The following is a 15,041-nucleotide window of genomic DNA, read 5'->3' on the forward strand; positions in this document are numbered from 1 at the left end:
TGGTTCTTTCACAAATACATGAAAGCCATGCAAGCTAGTGGGGAACTGTGTATTATGCAGTGTTTTAAGTGTGGACTCCTTTCTCGCATAGGAATAGATCAAAATTGACTACGGTGCTTCGGTTCAGCAAGTGCATGTACCAGGTAACTGCAGGATGAGGTTGGACAAGGTGGAAGCAGCTGAGGTGTAGCTGTCCCTCCTGGGTCATCTCAGCACAAGCTGGTGATTTTTTTTTGCTTTTCATCTCATCCATAGCTTCAGTCTATATGTCAATGTTCTGGCTGCACACCTTGAATGGACAAGTATTTAAGTGGAAAGTTTGGTGCTGGGATGCTTTTATTGTGCCTGTCACATTTACCTGTGTATTAACATATACTACGGCTTACTAAGATTTCAGATGTCTGTCCATATATTTTGCTTGCTTTATGATGTGTCTGGGTTGCACTCATGTCTGCACTCTGGTTGCACTTGTTAGTGCTACAGGTGGTAGCAGAACATGAAAAGCTAACTGCAAAATGTCAGTCAGGTGTAAATCCACCATTACTAGTTCTCCCCTGTGCCAGCATGGGGATATATCTGCTTGTCAGCAATCCTGGTGCCAATACGTCATAGTAAAATTTCCTGAGAAAAAATTTCTGCTAGTCTTATACAATACATTGAAATTTTTATTCTGAAACATTTTTACTCTTTATTTGTGGTTATGTATCATGTAGACATTTTTATTTAAAAAGTCAGATGTGTTCTTCACCTTAAAGCAAACCTTCAGAAGACCCTTGTCATCTTCAGGACCTTGTGCTGGACTGAACGAGCCAAAGACATAGGCAATTACGTGAGGAGATGGGCTGCTACCGTTACCAGCGGTTGCATGGTCCTTAGGGAGATGCAACCCAGCCCTTTCCCTCTGTGCCGAGGAGCGGGTCTGATCCCCATGGAACAGTCAGACACATGTGCTAGTGGGTGCATGTGAAAATGGTATTTTCCAGAAATTTATAGGGAACTAAGTGTGGGTAGATTTTCATGGGGACAGCAGAAGATGCCTCCCTAGAGTTTCTCCTTGCCAAATTTCAGGTTCCTTTCCACTGTAAGCAGGTGGTAAAGCTCTTCAAAGAAACAGATGGATGTATTTAATGTTAACAACTAATTTTCCACGGGTCTGCTCTTGGAAACAAATGATCCCTATTTCCTGAGATGGAGAAAAAAAAATCCAGCCCAGAGCTGACTACAAGTGTGGAAAATGTGAGACTGAACACATTCGAGTTCGGTAAATGTAAAACAAATGAAAACAGCAGCTTATAGTGGAAATTGTTGAGCCACCAGGAGTACAGCAAAATGGCCAACTCCATCTTTGTAAAAGATGTAAAAAGCTGTATCCAACCAACTAATACACCCAGGTCTTTTTGTCTGTCCCCACCTATGGACAACCCAACAGAAAGAAATTTGGAGTCACTGGTGGCTTTGTCACGCTTGGGTCACTATCACCAGACTTGACTATCTGGGCACCAGCATGTGGAGGAAAGTGGGATGAAAAGTTTCTGTTATGAGAGCAAACTTAATTTGCCTTGTTAAACCCAGCAGAAAAAGACTGAGGGGGATATGACTGCTATCTTTACACATGTCTGCGGAGGAAAACGGGCTGTTCAAGAGAAGTGTCAATTTTGGCACAGGAATAGGTTAGCATAAACTGTCTGTGAATTAATGTATTCTGAAAATTACATGGGTTTTTTTTTTGGGGGGGGCGGTTTGAGCCTGGGGTATGTACGTTGTGGGGAGACAAAAGAAACAACTGTGTTTTAAACTGAGGTCGAGCCTCATACGAGCTATGCTGGCTGACCAGCTGTAGCCCCAGTGACAGCCATCAGTGGCCAGTCTCAGACACCGATTGCATCAGTAGAATAATAATAATTTTTTTGAAAGTGCAAATAGCCACAGAAACAAATCCTGGCATTAAAAATGTCTTGAGATTACTAATTTGCTGATGGTTTTAAATAGGCTAGGGTTGTTCTGAGTGTCAGTGCACAGGTGACTGTCAGGAGACTGCACAAGGCAGGAGTCCTGCTGGAGAAATGCAGCAAATTTCCTGATGTACAGCCATCGAGCAAGTAACTGCTTCCGATTTGCTGAGGGGAAAAATTACTGAGTGACCAGTAGGATCTCTGTCATCCTTTTTGCAAACTTTAGTGGAAAAATTGCCTGTCCCCTGAGGTATTTGGCAATGTGGAAGTAACTTGAGCTTCAGCTGCTTGGAAGGGCCGAGCCTGTGTTTTGTTATAGTTCCCTCCTCGCCATCACGCTGCCTAAAAGCCACACACTTTTCTGGGGCTGGGAGTTGGGCTGGTTTGGCCTTCTCCTCCTGGCCCCAAATTGTGTTTACAATCGCAGTGCAGCTTAAGACCTTATTTTGCAGCATCGGAGAGTCCAGCAGCAAGTGCTGAACCCCCTGACAGGCTCCTGGGGCTCTCCACTACATGACTTATCCTCCCAGCCTTTAGACTACCAGATGTGCCGGTCTGCGAGGCCAAGGGAAATGGGCAAGTGAAAAGAAGTCTTCTGTGGTTTTCTGTGGTTTCATTATCTTGCTTATTTTGGGAGTGACTGGTTGTTTTTTTCTTTCTTTCTTTTTTCTTTCTTCTTTTTTTCTCGTGGATGCCTTGGCATGCATCCCTGCTGGCATAGGATGCTTCCTCAGAAAGCCTTTGTTTTTGTGCTGGTCTGGATTTATTTTCCCCATGTGATGATTTTTCCTGGAACAGCTTCTGAGCACTGCTGAAGGTGCCTGGCAGATGGTCCTTCACGGTTGGGTTGTCCTGCCACACTCTGGTGCTGCTGATGCACCAAGACATTTGCTTTTGGGTGAAGCTCTTCCTGTCCAGCAGGAATTAGTAACTAAGATTTCCAGAGGAGAAACTCCCACGGCATGTTTCCGTTTTGACTGAGGTGCTGTTTCCAAACTCGTGTAAGAGAAGGGCTGAAAATGGAAATTTTGGAGGGTGGTTTTAACCATCCCAGAGTCTGCTGGTTTGAATCTCTCTTCTTCACATGCCTCTGTTTCAGAAAAGGCTGTTGTGCACTGCTGGAACGTCATTGGTGTTAAAATACTGGCTACAGAGAAATCAGCGGTTCAATAACCCAAGGAAAAAAAGGGAGAAAATCAGTCTGTAGTTGGGAATTAATGATTGCAAACACTCAAACAAGCCAGACTCTAAAATAATCATGAAACTGGGTAAAAAGCAGAGGACTACCGCAGTGAATTTTCACGAGTCTTGACCTTCTTTTCAAGCTTTGCTCTCCAGCCTGAATAGACAGAAACACTATTTTTTGGTGCCCTCCAGTTCTCATAGGGTGCGAGAGAGCGGATGATTGCTGCCTGGTGGGCACCTTCCCTGGAGCCCCACTGAGGCTGCATCATCTCCACCGATGGTCTCCTCTCCCAGCTGAGGGGTCCCGCTCTGTCCACTTGAACCCAGGAGCTCCATCCCATTGGCACAGCAGTGCAGTGAAACCACTGGCTACCATGGGCAAACTGCAAAGCTGCTTTGGTTGCTCATCCCAAGAGGAGGTCCTGGGTCATTTGTCCTTGCCTTTGCCCCTGGACACCCTGATCTGGACCCTTGCCCCTCTTCTCCCACCGCAGTGTGCCCCTGCCCTCTGCCTGCTTTTCCAACAGCATTGCTGGGAAGTTGGGAAAAAGCCTGAAAAACTTGGAGCTGAAATGTGATGTGCTTGCAGTTAAAGACTATCTGCAAAATATTTACAGACTATTTAAGCGGCTGGCACGCACTTTGGGGAATAACTTATCAACAGACTGTCTCCCAGCTCTTCTGGGAGGGAGGAAAATGTAATTATCCTCATTTAAGATCAGCAGAGGCTGGGACATAACGTGATTGTGTGCCCAGACGGTAGCAGCGTTGTGGCAGTCTCCTCCTCTCCCCAGCCCAAGCCCAGACACCAGACCCTTCACTCTCCCTGACTGCAGTATGTGGCCAAAATCACTAAAATACTTGGGTTTCAGCTGTAGATATTACATCAAAAATACAAAATAAACCCCTAGATCCAAACAATGCAACAACCGTGATGTTGGATCTCAACTGGGATCCAAATTTTGCCACTTAATATTTCTAGCTGTATAATACAATGAATTTCAATGATGGATTCAAACGCCCAGCTGGAATTGTCACCAAAACATATGCCTGGGACCCACTCTAGGACACATGACTAAATAGCAGGCACTGGATTAATATTATCCTCACTCCTTAATCTGGCATGCCTCATGGCAGTAACCAGAAATTAATATAAAAATGGTATTTCTAATGGCAGGGTTTCCAAGCCTTGTCTCCCAAAGAATATAACTTTTTTTACCAACCAATTTGGAAAAAGTGTTGCCCACGCTTCTCTTCCAGCCTAAAGGATGTTTTCTTTTTTGCATAGTAACTGAATTTTCTAGTCTCAATGTTATAAAACATTGGCAATGACAGTGAAAGTCCCAGCATCTTGTGAGTGTGCTGCATGGGATGTCCTGTTAGAAAATCAGTATTATGCTTATATTGTCTTCGAAAGGAAACAGCCAAGGGTGGCATAAGGATGAGGATGCGTAGCACGTCTGCCCAAATGTCCTTGTACTGCCCTGGTGAAGCACGAGGAACACTGTCATCCCCAGCGCCCATCCTGCCTCCACCAGCACAGCATGCCCTGCCAGAGCCACTGCTGCAGGCAGGCGTCACCTCCCTTAGGCTCACAGACAGGTGGATGAGGAAAAGCCTTGGTCTGTTTTTGGTGCAGCAAACTCCAAAAAACCAAAAGGTAAGTGGCTATAAGCCCTGGCTGGTTTTCTGCAGCCCAGAGTAGCTGGGAGCATGGGGTGCCTCAGCAGGAGGTATTCATCTCCCCAGAGCCAGGGCATGGAGAAGCGACACTTTCCAGGGGCAGCCTCTGGTCCATTCAGGTCAACTAACAACTTGTGAATATATTTTCTCTGTCTGTCTGTTTGCTGCAGCTTAGAGAGAGATCAGTATTGCTTCAACACGCGTGATCCTTACTTCCCTTTGCCGATGCGGCTCACAGGGCTCACCCAAACATAAGCAAGTGAGTCAAGTCTTTCCTCCAACAGGCTGGACAGAGAGAAAGGCAGGGGGAGGCTGCTTTATTTTTAGCTACCTGAGACATGGAGACCTCATGGTGATGGGGGGCAGATAATTACATAATAAGTCATACTAAGATTTGCTATTTAAGTCTATCTGGCCTCTTCCTTATCTCAAGTGCTGTACTAGCAGTTCCCACTCTGAATGCCCGTAATCAAAATGTAACACGTTTTCCAGGAATTCATTACATGAAGTAATAGCCTATTTAATGAGCGGCTCTTCTCCATACGCTGTTCTTCCTGGCTAATGCTAGGTGCTGCTGCGGTGGCTATATTGGTATCGCCAGATCTGTTGTAGCCCCACAAGCAAAACCATGGGTGAGCAAAAGAGGGTCATTAACAACCAGGGAAGAGGGCTTGCTTTTGGGCAGACTGTCAAATATTGCAGTTATTGCCTCCACCCCGCTGCTGCCACCCCTATCGAGGGAAAGTGGTTTACACGGAAAATGCACCTAAAAAAACCTTTCCGTTGATAACATCAACTTCTGTAGCCAATACGTCCTGGGTGCTTTCATGCTGCTATGACCCAAAATGCACCCACCTATGCATCACCCATCTGGCTGCAAAGGCAGCCTGGGGCAGGCAGGCAGGACCTTGGGCTTAGTCTCTTCCCTTCCACAGCGAGGATATTTCAGGTATTTTTAAAATTCCTCGTGATTGATTTAGGGACTTTATACCATGCCTGGACCCCTGGCTATGTCCCACTGAGCCCCCCTCTACACAAAGTTCGTCACGGGTGTCTCCACACCTACTTCATGGGGGTTTTTTGCCAGTAAAAACAGCTTTTCCCAGTTCCACTAGCAGCAAAAGAGGGGAGCAGTGAAAGCAAGGAGGCTGTTTTATAGATAAAGGACAAGGGAAGCTGTAAGGCCCTTTAGTGGCTTTATCCAGGGAAAAGCCACATATGTTACTGCAATTTGAAGCAGCGATATCTTTTAAAAATATAACCTTTTATTCTCATGCTGCTGTAAAGCACTCAGAGGAAACAAGCACATTAAAAATGAGGCAGCGGCCTGCAGCTCCCGGGAATGTCCTGTGCCACATGCCACAGGGGTGCTCTTGGATTTCAGGTGACGCAGAGGCTATATCCAGCTCCCGGGCTCCAGGGTGAATGGAAACACTCCTCGCCACATTAATAACAAAGGGCTAAACTCCAGCCGTCTAAACGCAAGCAATTCGTTGGTAGTTTGGGAAGAAACCAGAAACACTTGCTGCAAAGGTTTCTGTTGTATTGCACATGAACCACAATAGATTTTTTAAAAAGTGCACGAAAGGTCTCTCTATTTTTATATAGCAGAGTGAAAGTGTTAGGTATCTGTGGCAATATTTAGTCCGAAGGAAAGTGAAATTGAATCTGAGTGACATAATGAGAAAGTGTCTGGCAAGGCCCAGACCAGAGGAAAAGCAGCAGGGATCATTGCCTTCTAAAATTTAATTTTTAAGATGGACATGCAACGGAACTGAAAGCTACGGTATAGCTAACAGCTATTGTGTAGTGGAGGCACACTGTTTTGGGGGGAGAGACAGAGGTGCTGGCATTTTAAAGCATGAAATGTATGGACTATGAAGTGAGAGGGAAAATTTTACTAGTGTCAGCTGAAACTTGGAAGAGTTGCACAGAAAGGAGCAGCGAGCGGGAATACAGTGGGGAAGAACCAAGTGCAGAATAAAGGGAGGCAGGATGAAAACTGCCCAAATTGGCACAGCAGGGTAACTTGGAAAATAGTTCACAGTTGGTTTCAGCTCTTGAGCCTTTCTTTCAGGCACTCTTCTGCTACAGGTCTGCCACCGTGGCAGGTGTCTCAAGTTAACATCAGGCAACACCAGAGTGATTTTGCTCCCCTTTACAAACTGGGGCTGGGAGGGGTACTCCTGTAAAGGAAGGGTTTGAAGAAACAGCTCTGAGTCAGGTAACACTTCTTTTTGTTTCTCTGAGATCCTGTAGGAAATAAATAATGGAATATTTCATAACAAAGTAAGATGTGACAAGTGAGAAACCCTTCAAATACACTGCAAAGAAAGATTCAAAAGAACAGGCAAATTTTGGGGGGCAGATAATGTGATTGCAGACAGCATCCCTTCAGCAGGCAGCAGTCTAAGGATGTGCCTGCCAGTGTGGCCTTTAAGTGCTGTGCGCACATATATATATATATGCTCAACTGATGCAATGAGGGAGAATTTGTTGGAGGGACTGATTTCTCCCTGGTGCTCTGTCTGGCTGAGCAGCATGCTGTAGGTCATTCTACCATGGACTGCTGGTTGTCACAACCCCGCTGACCCTGGCACCCTCTCCGCGATGGCTTGGTGCAGGCAGCAAGGGGAGCTTGAGGGCACGGCAGCTTCTGCTGGTCCCCTGCTTACACAGGCTCTGGTTCGTGCTGTGCCTCATGCCTTCCTCCTCCCAGCATAGATTTATCTCCCTGAGGCCCAGTAAAAATGGTACTAAGAGGTTATAGGGCTATTTTCCCAGGAGCAAATCTTCAGTACGCATCTATAGTTGAGTCCCTTTTCTGTTGTGCAAGAGGCAGCTATGGGGTTTCTCAGCTGCTTTTATTAGTATAGGAGATACTGAAGAGGTGTAGTGGTTTTTTCAATCTCAGGTACTCATAAGCCACAACTATGAGGCCTGGAAAAAATCTCTAGCACTGTTTTCCAGTCTGTCCTGCAGTCAGGTACTTTGTTACACCCAGGCATTATTTATTTACATCCAGATTCAAAAATGCTTGGTGTTTGCTACCAGGTGAAAATAAGATACCTTCAATTACTGGAGCTGCAGGTGACAGCTGAGTTGAATTTCTTCTGCAAAATCACTGCTGATGATAACTTTTGCTGCAGCCAGCAAGAAGTACAGAACTGGCTTCTAACAAGCTTGTTGCTACAAAGCAGCTTGGGAGAAAATTATCATGAAAATTATTGAATTCTATAAGCAGAAAAAATACCTTTTTTCTGCTGTGGCTTTGAAAGCTTGCCTTTGGAATACTCATAGTGATATAGGAAGCCACTAATAGGTCCGTAACTGTGAGATGTACAGGCAAATTAAGCTTTTAATCAAGATGCTCCTTGGTTGTCATGCTCTGCATCCCAGTAATTGATGTGCTTTGCCAAGGCTGTCTTGCCACTTACAGTGCTGTTACCATATTATTGCTGGTGTTAATACGTGGTTGCAATCGTACCAATGGGAAGCATGCTGGCAGTGATGAGGAGGCAAAGGGCAGACAAAGGAGAAAGATGGACAAAATTTATAAGAAGACTGAAAGGATACTCTGCCACTCTATTTGTCTGCTATCAAGAGCTGATTCTTCAGTGCAGTAAAAAAATCCCAGTCTGATCAGTATTCGTGGCCACCCTTCGTGCTGCTGGAATATAATGGATGAGATAGCAGCAGGAGTTGCTATTAAAGCAGTAGGTGTAGAAAATGTAACTATTAATAATAGTTATTCATTTTTCCATTAATTGCTTTCAGGGTCTTTTCTGGGAGAGACTGCAGCTCACCATTAGTTGTGCTCAGAGATACAAGGGAGTTTATCAAGAGAAGAGCTATGTGCTGATTGAAGAGCAATCAGTCTTCTAAAAACAGACATTTTTGAAGTTGTGCTTCTCACTCTATTCCTAGTTTCATGTGCTCTGACCTGCAGGAGAACTGACAGTGGCTGTGCACCCTAAATGCAAAGTGAGCACAAGCAAGAAAAAGTTGAAATCAAATTGCTGGTTCTGCCCTGTGCTCTTTCAGGACTTTTTTTTTTTTTTTTTTAATATATAAGCTATTATTCAAGCATATTGCCCAAAGAGAAGCAATGTCTCCTTGGGGATTACCAGAGCCCCCTTCTTTTCCATTTTTAACTGGTAAAAATGGAAACATTGCTCTAAGAGTGTCTCGGGATCCCATCTGTTACCTAAAGCTGAGAGATGGAGGAACTGGAGGTCAAAGTTTGAGTTCAGCTTCCTGTGAGAAAGCAGAGCCGAGATTCCTTAAACATGTTAAAGCTTTGCTTTATATGGATTGTTTGTCTCCCAGTTCTCATGAAATACTTCTAAAAGAAGTATTTACATCTTAAAAGCATTCTTCCTTGGTTTCCATGCTTCCTCACTGAAGGTAACAGAGTAAATAGCATCTATGGCTTGGCAGTTCTCCCTTTTTTTTATTTTTCCTTTTGCTGTTTTCCAACACTTTCCAAAACATAGCCAAATTTTGGAAAGCTGCAGCATAACAAAACAAGCTGATGGAAAAGGATCCCTGGGCCACGTAGCAGAGCAAAGGGGGCAAGCAGGAGGAAAGAACGCAACAGAAAATCCAGCCTTTTCTGCTTTGATGGAAAACAAAGCAAGCAGAAAAATCTCTTCAGAATAGAGTTTTCTGCATTTGGGTTTTTTTATGCAAAAATGGAATAAAAGAAAAAACCAAAAAAATAAATTCTGTGGCCAACGCTGGTCCTGGTCCATGAAATCTCAGCCCCCGTAGAGTTCGATCAAGAGCAAATTGAGAGGCAGTCTTAAAATGCTGACGGCCTCGCATGATTCGAGCAGCTGAACTAAGCTGCCTGGTTACATTTTTGCAATATATTATATACAGCATTGAATACTCAATGGCTATTTGCCTAATGGAAAAGAAAATGGAGAACACATGGGCCAGATTAATAGGGAAAAAAATTGGACTGTTTTTTCTTCTACTGGCTTGGTTCCACCTACTTTGATGGAGTTATTAATGATTTATGTTGCTATGCAACATATATAGCTAGCAGAGTAAGACTAAGGTAAAAGAACAACGAGCATTTCAAGTGCACAGGACAGTTTTTTGGGGGGAGGAGAGCTTAAAAAAAATATAGAGGGGAATGCATGCACTTTTCGTTTTTTTTTACAATAAGAAAGAAATGAGCAGGTACAGCACCCCCTTCTCCCTCCTCTGCTATCTGGGAGGGGAGACCCTGGAGCCTCTCCTCTTTGGAGAAGGGCTCCAGGGTACCTGGCTGCCGAGGAAGAGCTGTACATTGCAGGGAAGGGAGCTCTAGAGGGAGGCATTACTTTCATTTAAAGGCAAAAGTAGAAAAGCTACACTGAACCTTTCAGTTCTGGTTTGCTCAGCTATGAAAAAAGACAGAGCTTGACTCATGGGTTGTTAATTGCCTTTGATGGGTAAACAAGAAAGAACCGAATCTGGCTGAGTCATTTGTAATTATTTTTTTTCCAGTTCACTTGATCTGGAAATCAGTGAGATGCAATAAATAGAAAGCCATGAGGCTATCATTCAGAGAGTCGCTTTTCCTAGTAGAACCATGCTTTAAATCAGCGGGACTGTCAACCCCCTGACATGGCCAGGCTGTAAATACTCAGTCATCGCTTCACTTGGGGTGCAGGGGAGTGGTGAGAGAGGAATGACCGAAAGCTTTCCCAGAAATACGCTGCCCTGAGTATTCATTTGTTAAATAGAGGCTGTGCCAATATGTTGCTCTGCCAGCCTTATACCTCTATTGAAATGTCTCCGCTGATTTACTCTCAGCATCTGCGTTCCCGCATGTGAATTCTGTATCTTTCTTCGTTTGCCTTCAAGGTCTATAGACCTAGGCTGAATTTTACAGGATGCTGCGTGCAACGCTGCAAGGCAAAGACAAGTTTCTTCTCTCCCCTTTTCAGCTAGTCTCAGTGCTCTTGTGCTTTAAAAAACATGTTGGGCTGTGTTTTGTTTTGGTTTTAATGTTAGTAAAGCTTTATCCACTGTCTGTAACTCTGCAGAAATTAGTCTGGGTATGGCCTTTCGCGATGCATGTGACTGGTCCTGTTTGTTTGGGCTGGTGTGTGAGGATTAAGAGATTTGGGAAAACTCATTTGCTCTTTCATTCTTTCATGATCCTCTCAGTTGCTCTGGCTGGTTTTCTGCCTGCCCGAAGCAGGGAGATGGAAATAAAAATGTGTGACTTTTACACCGTGCTCCTCACAACCAGCAAAACCTTCCACTTGTCCCTTGGCAGGAACCAGCAGGACTCCTGTACGACGGACTTGCACCTGATCTGGTTTTTTCCTACCTGTGCTTTTGGACTTCATATCATAATATTGACGTTGAGTGCTTCACATCAGCTGAAAAGTCTGAATCCACGTTTTTTTCTACTATGCTATTGTACAGCTGCTAAATAAGCCCTGTCAGGAAACACAGTTGTATACCTGCTGCTAAAAGTGGTTGCTGTTAAATTCATTACAGCTGCTTCTTCAGACTAGTAAAGAGAGAAGTTTCTGTTCTTTGGCTCATTATACATCCACAGTCAGAAGTCCATTTCTTCTACTGAAGGTCAGCAGAAACCACTTCTTGCACCTCCAGTGGTTTTTATTATCAGATGCTGTTATGGGTTTACAGCAAACGTAGTCAACTTGAAAGTTGCATGAAATACTGTATCTAAGGCTGTGATTTGCTTTTTATGGAAGTAAACCTCCTTGCACAAACATCCTCTAGGAGAATCGATTATCAGGTTGCTGGGAAAGTGGCAAAGCCTGTAATTGGTGGGGTTTTGTGCTTTGTCTGCTGATACTAATTGCTTGAGGTTTGGTCTCTTTCCCCGCTGACATGATGGCAGCGAACTGGTTTCGGTAGCTATTCTTCATGGATATAGTTGTGGAAAAGCGAGCCCTTGGGCATAAACTGCAGCTTCGCCCACTGGCGCTCTCCTCCCAGGGCCACCCGTGGGAGGAGAGGCCTCTTGGGTACCCTGTAAAGAAGTCTTCTCAGCTGTGATTTGGGAAAACACTAGGTGTCATCCGTGAGGTTTCTTTTTCCAGCAGTAACATCTGCATTTGAGAACCCACAGCAATGCTGTTGATAGAGTATTTGCCCAGGATCATGATGTGTTTTTATAGGAAAGCCAGGAAGAGTCTCTGAAATCCCCGTCCCAGACAAGTCTAGCCAAGAGTTCAGGTTGTCCAGTAAAAACCATGTCAGGATTAGGTTTGATTTTTAAGTGCATAGAAGGCTATTTTTTAAAGCCTACTTTTATGAAGAATGAAAACATTATTAAAATACCAAGTGAAATAGAATTTTTCCTTTATTTGTTTTTTAGTTATCAGTTAGATCTTATTGAGGATTTTTTTTTTCCTTTTCTCTCTGTTGCTCTTTCTCCTCTCTGCACAAATCTCTCCCTGTTGCAGTACTGCGTCCCTAAAATAAAATGGCAATTACCCTGTTGTTCAGAGAGATTGTTTTCTGTCATTGAGACGTGAACAGCAGTGCACCTGCACAGCTCAGCCTCCTGGTCCAAGAGGAACTTTCTGTCCCCAAAGAGGGCAGGGAAGTCACTAAAAAACTGATTTAAAAAAAAAACAAAACAACAAACAATTACAAGGAGAACAGAGACAAATGCAAGGAGCTGAAGCTGCCCCAACAACTTTCAAAGAGGTTAAAACTCCTCAGGCGGGAAAAAAAAACCCTCCTTTTTGCCTCTGCTCTGACTTCACTGTCCACTGCTGAGTTCTCCAAACCCCAGAGAAGAAAAGGGGGGGTTTTTGACCACAAGGAGGAGGTCACTTTTTTCATTCTAGATAGCAATCCTTTCTCTTTTTCTCTCCTTCTTGGTCATCTCCAGTGCTAAGATTACAAGGATGGAGGTGGCAGCCAGAAAGAGACAAGCTCCAAAAAGAGAAAAGTCACTTTATCTATTTTCCACTTCTCTTCCTAGACATGTATGTGTATTATTAACACTAAATAGAAGATTTTTTTTTCAGTACACTCTACATAGCTAGGATTTTTATTTTCTTTTTTGGAGAACCACTCTCTGAGTTGCTAGGAATGAGGGAGTTTCATCTGCTTGTGTTTAGGGATTAAACTCATCACAGATGCTCCAAATCCTCAATTAAGTCCTTGCAGGTGTCAGCTGTAGTTGTACTAGAGACTTGCAAATCCTGGCACCCACACAGTCTAGCCATAATTTAGGTTCAAAAACCTCTATAACATCACATTTCACAAGAAAGCGTGCACTCTGGGCTGGAAGAAAATCCTTTTGCCTCCCGTACCAGCTTTGGCAATATCTCAGACCCCCTCTATAAAAGGACTGTGGCTCAAGTGGTAGCATCTATTTTACTAAGATCTATATTTAAGCTAAAATCTAATCTAGCACCTATGAAACTAAAGCAGCCTCTCTTCACAGAGTCTGAAAAGTAAATGTATGGGCTAGTCCAGTTCCCCTTAACTGACTGGTGCAAATCCTCCATTAGACAGTAAGAATAAACTTAACCTATGAAAATGCAAGAAGCCATTCAGGAAATTGCAGCGCGTGAGGAATTAGCTGTAAGCAGAGGAGACGGCAGCACTGTGGAAGAGAATGCTGCTGTAAATAGAAATTGGCAAAATAAAGCTTAGGGAGTTGCAAATGATAAAATAGCTTTCTATTATGCTTAAGTGGAGAAGCAGATTTTGGGTTAACCCTGTTAGGAAAAGGACTGCTACATGGAACAGTACTAGCTGACATGATTCTGCGTCACGCTCTGCAGTTAGCATCCAGTATCTGTAGCTACTTCCTAACGAAAAAGGTTTCTAAACAGCAGTTTTTCTCTCCATCTGAGGAAGAATCGGACTTTTCTCCATAGTCTGCTTCACTTCCCCAGCCTGAATGATGCTAGGTGGTAATTCTCAGCCATGCGTGCTGCTGAGTGCTGGCTGTGCTTCACAAAGCCAGAGGGAAGGTGGGCAATGTGGTGCTCAAGATGGCTGCAACTAAACACAGAGTTAATTTTGGGGAAGGTCAATGCTTCAGGAGAAGCAGGGATTGGAAAAAATCATGCTTCACTGTTTACATTTTGTCTTTTGTTGTAGAGCTGGCCATTTTTTCAGTTCTTTGCCCATATCTCTGTCTCTGATTCAGCTCTCAAGATAGTCCTTAACTAACAATGTGCCTTACAAATGACTCCTAAAACAAGAAATGCACAAAAACTGTTGTGGACCTATGGTATGCATTAGCTCAGCTGCTTTTTTCTCATTTAAATTTAGCTGGAATAAACTCCTTTTTATTTCTATTGCTCTGAACTTTCCATCTACAGAGGTGATAGTGCTGCCCCTCACTTAGGTGTCCCAGCTGGAGAGCAACAGACAGTGGAGTGATTCCAACAAATTTGCCTACAAACCCCATGTTGTCTTCTCCTCCACCACCATGTTCAGCACACAGGTAAGAGGCTTTGTTTCTCTGATTCTCATCTGCTTCCCCATCTTCAGCCTGTTTCTCTCTTCCCCCTATGTTGTTTCCATCCTTGTGAAACTGCTTCCTTTAGCATTTAAAACAAAAAAGAAAAAAGCTAAAACCCTATGGCATGATCCTTCTCCTTTCTCGCCATTTTTCTAGTAAGCAATCCCTACTTTTGAAGTAGGAGGTGTTTGTGTTCAGCCCGTTGCCATTGTTCCTCTGTTCCTGCTGAAATATGCTGGGATTGGTCCTTTAGGTGTAGCTTTACTCATCTGCAGAGGGAAGAAAGCAGTTAGCTACCTTTAAAGGTGCTCAAGATCCATTTTTGAGGAACACCTATGGGAAAAGGGAGGATTTTGTTCAAACCCTTTTTCACTTTATCCACCCCAGGAGACCTTAGGGCTGGTGGTGAGACCTTGGGAAGAGACCATTGTCCCTTGGAAGAAGGGCTCGTAACCAAATGTCAGCAGAGTAGTTCCACCCCATCCCCTTCAAATCTTAAAATTAATACTTTTTTCCTTGCTTTTACTGTAAGCCGCAGGGAATTTATGGACATTTATGTACATGGCCTAAACATGCCTTTGAGTGGAATTGAAAGACGAGGACGAGCAAAGATGTAAACACTGAGAGCCTTGGAGATGTGGGTTTTTTTAAAGCACCAAGGACCTACAGTTATCTTTCCATTAAATCCCTTTCATCACTTGAATAGGCTATTATTAGAACAGAGGTACACAGTCTTCTGCATCCATTACCTA

This window comes from Aptenodytes forsteri, unplaced genomic scaffold, assembly GCF_000699145.1.
Source record: "Aptenodytes forsteri isolate BGI_AS27 unplaced genomic scaffold, ASM69914v1 Scaffold93, whole genome shotgun sequence".
In the NCBI taxonomy this organism is placed as follows: domain Eukaryota; kingdom Metazoa; phylum Chordata; class Aves; order Sphenisciformes; family Spheniscidae; genus Aptenodytes; species Aptenodytes forsteri.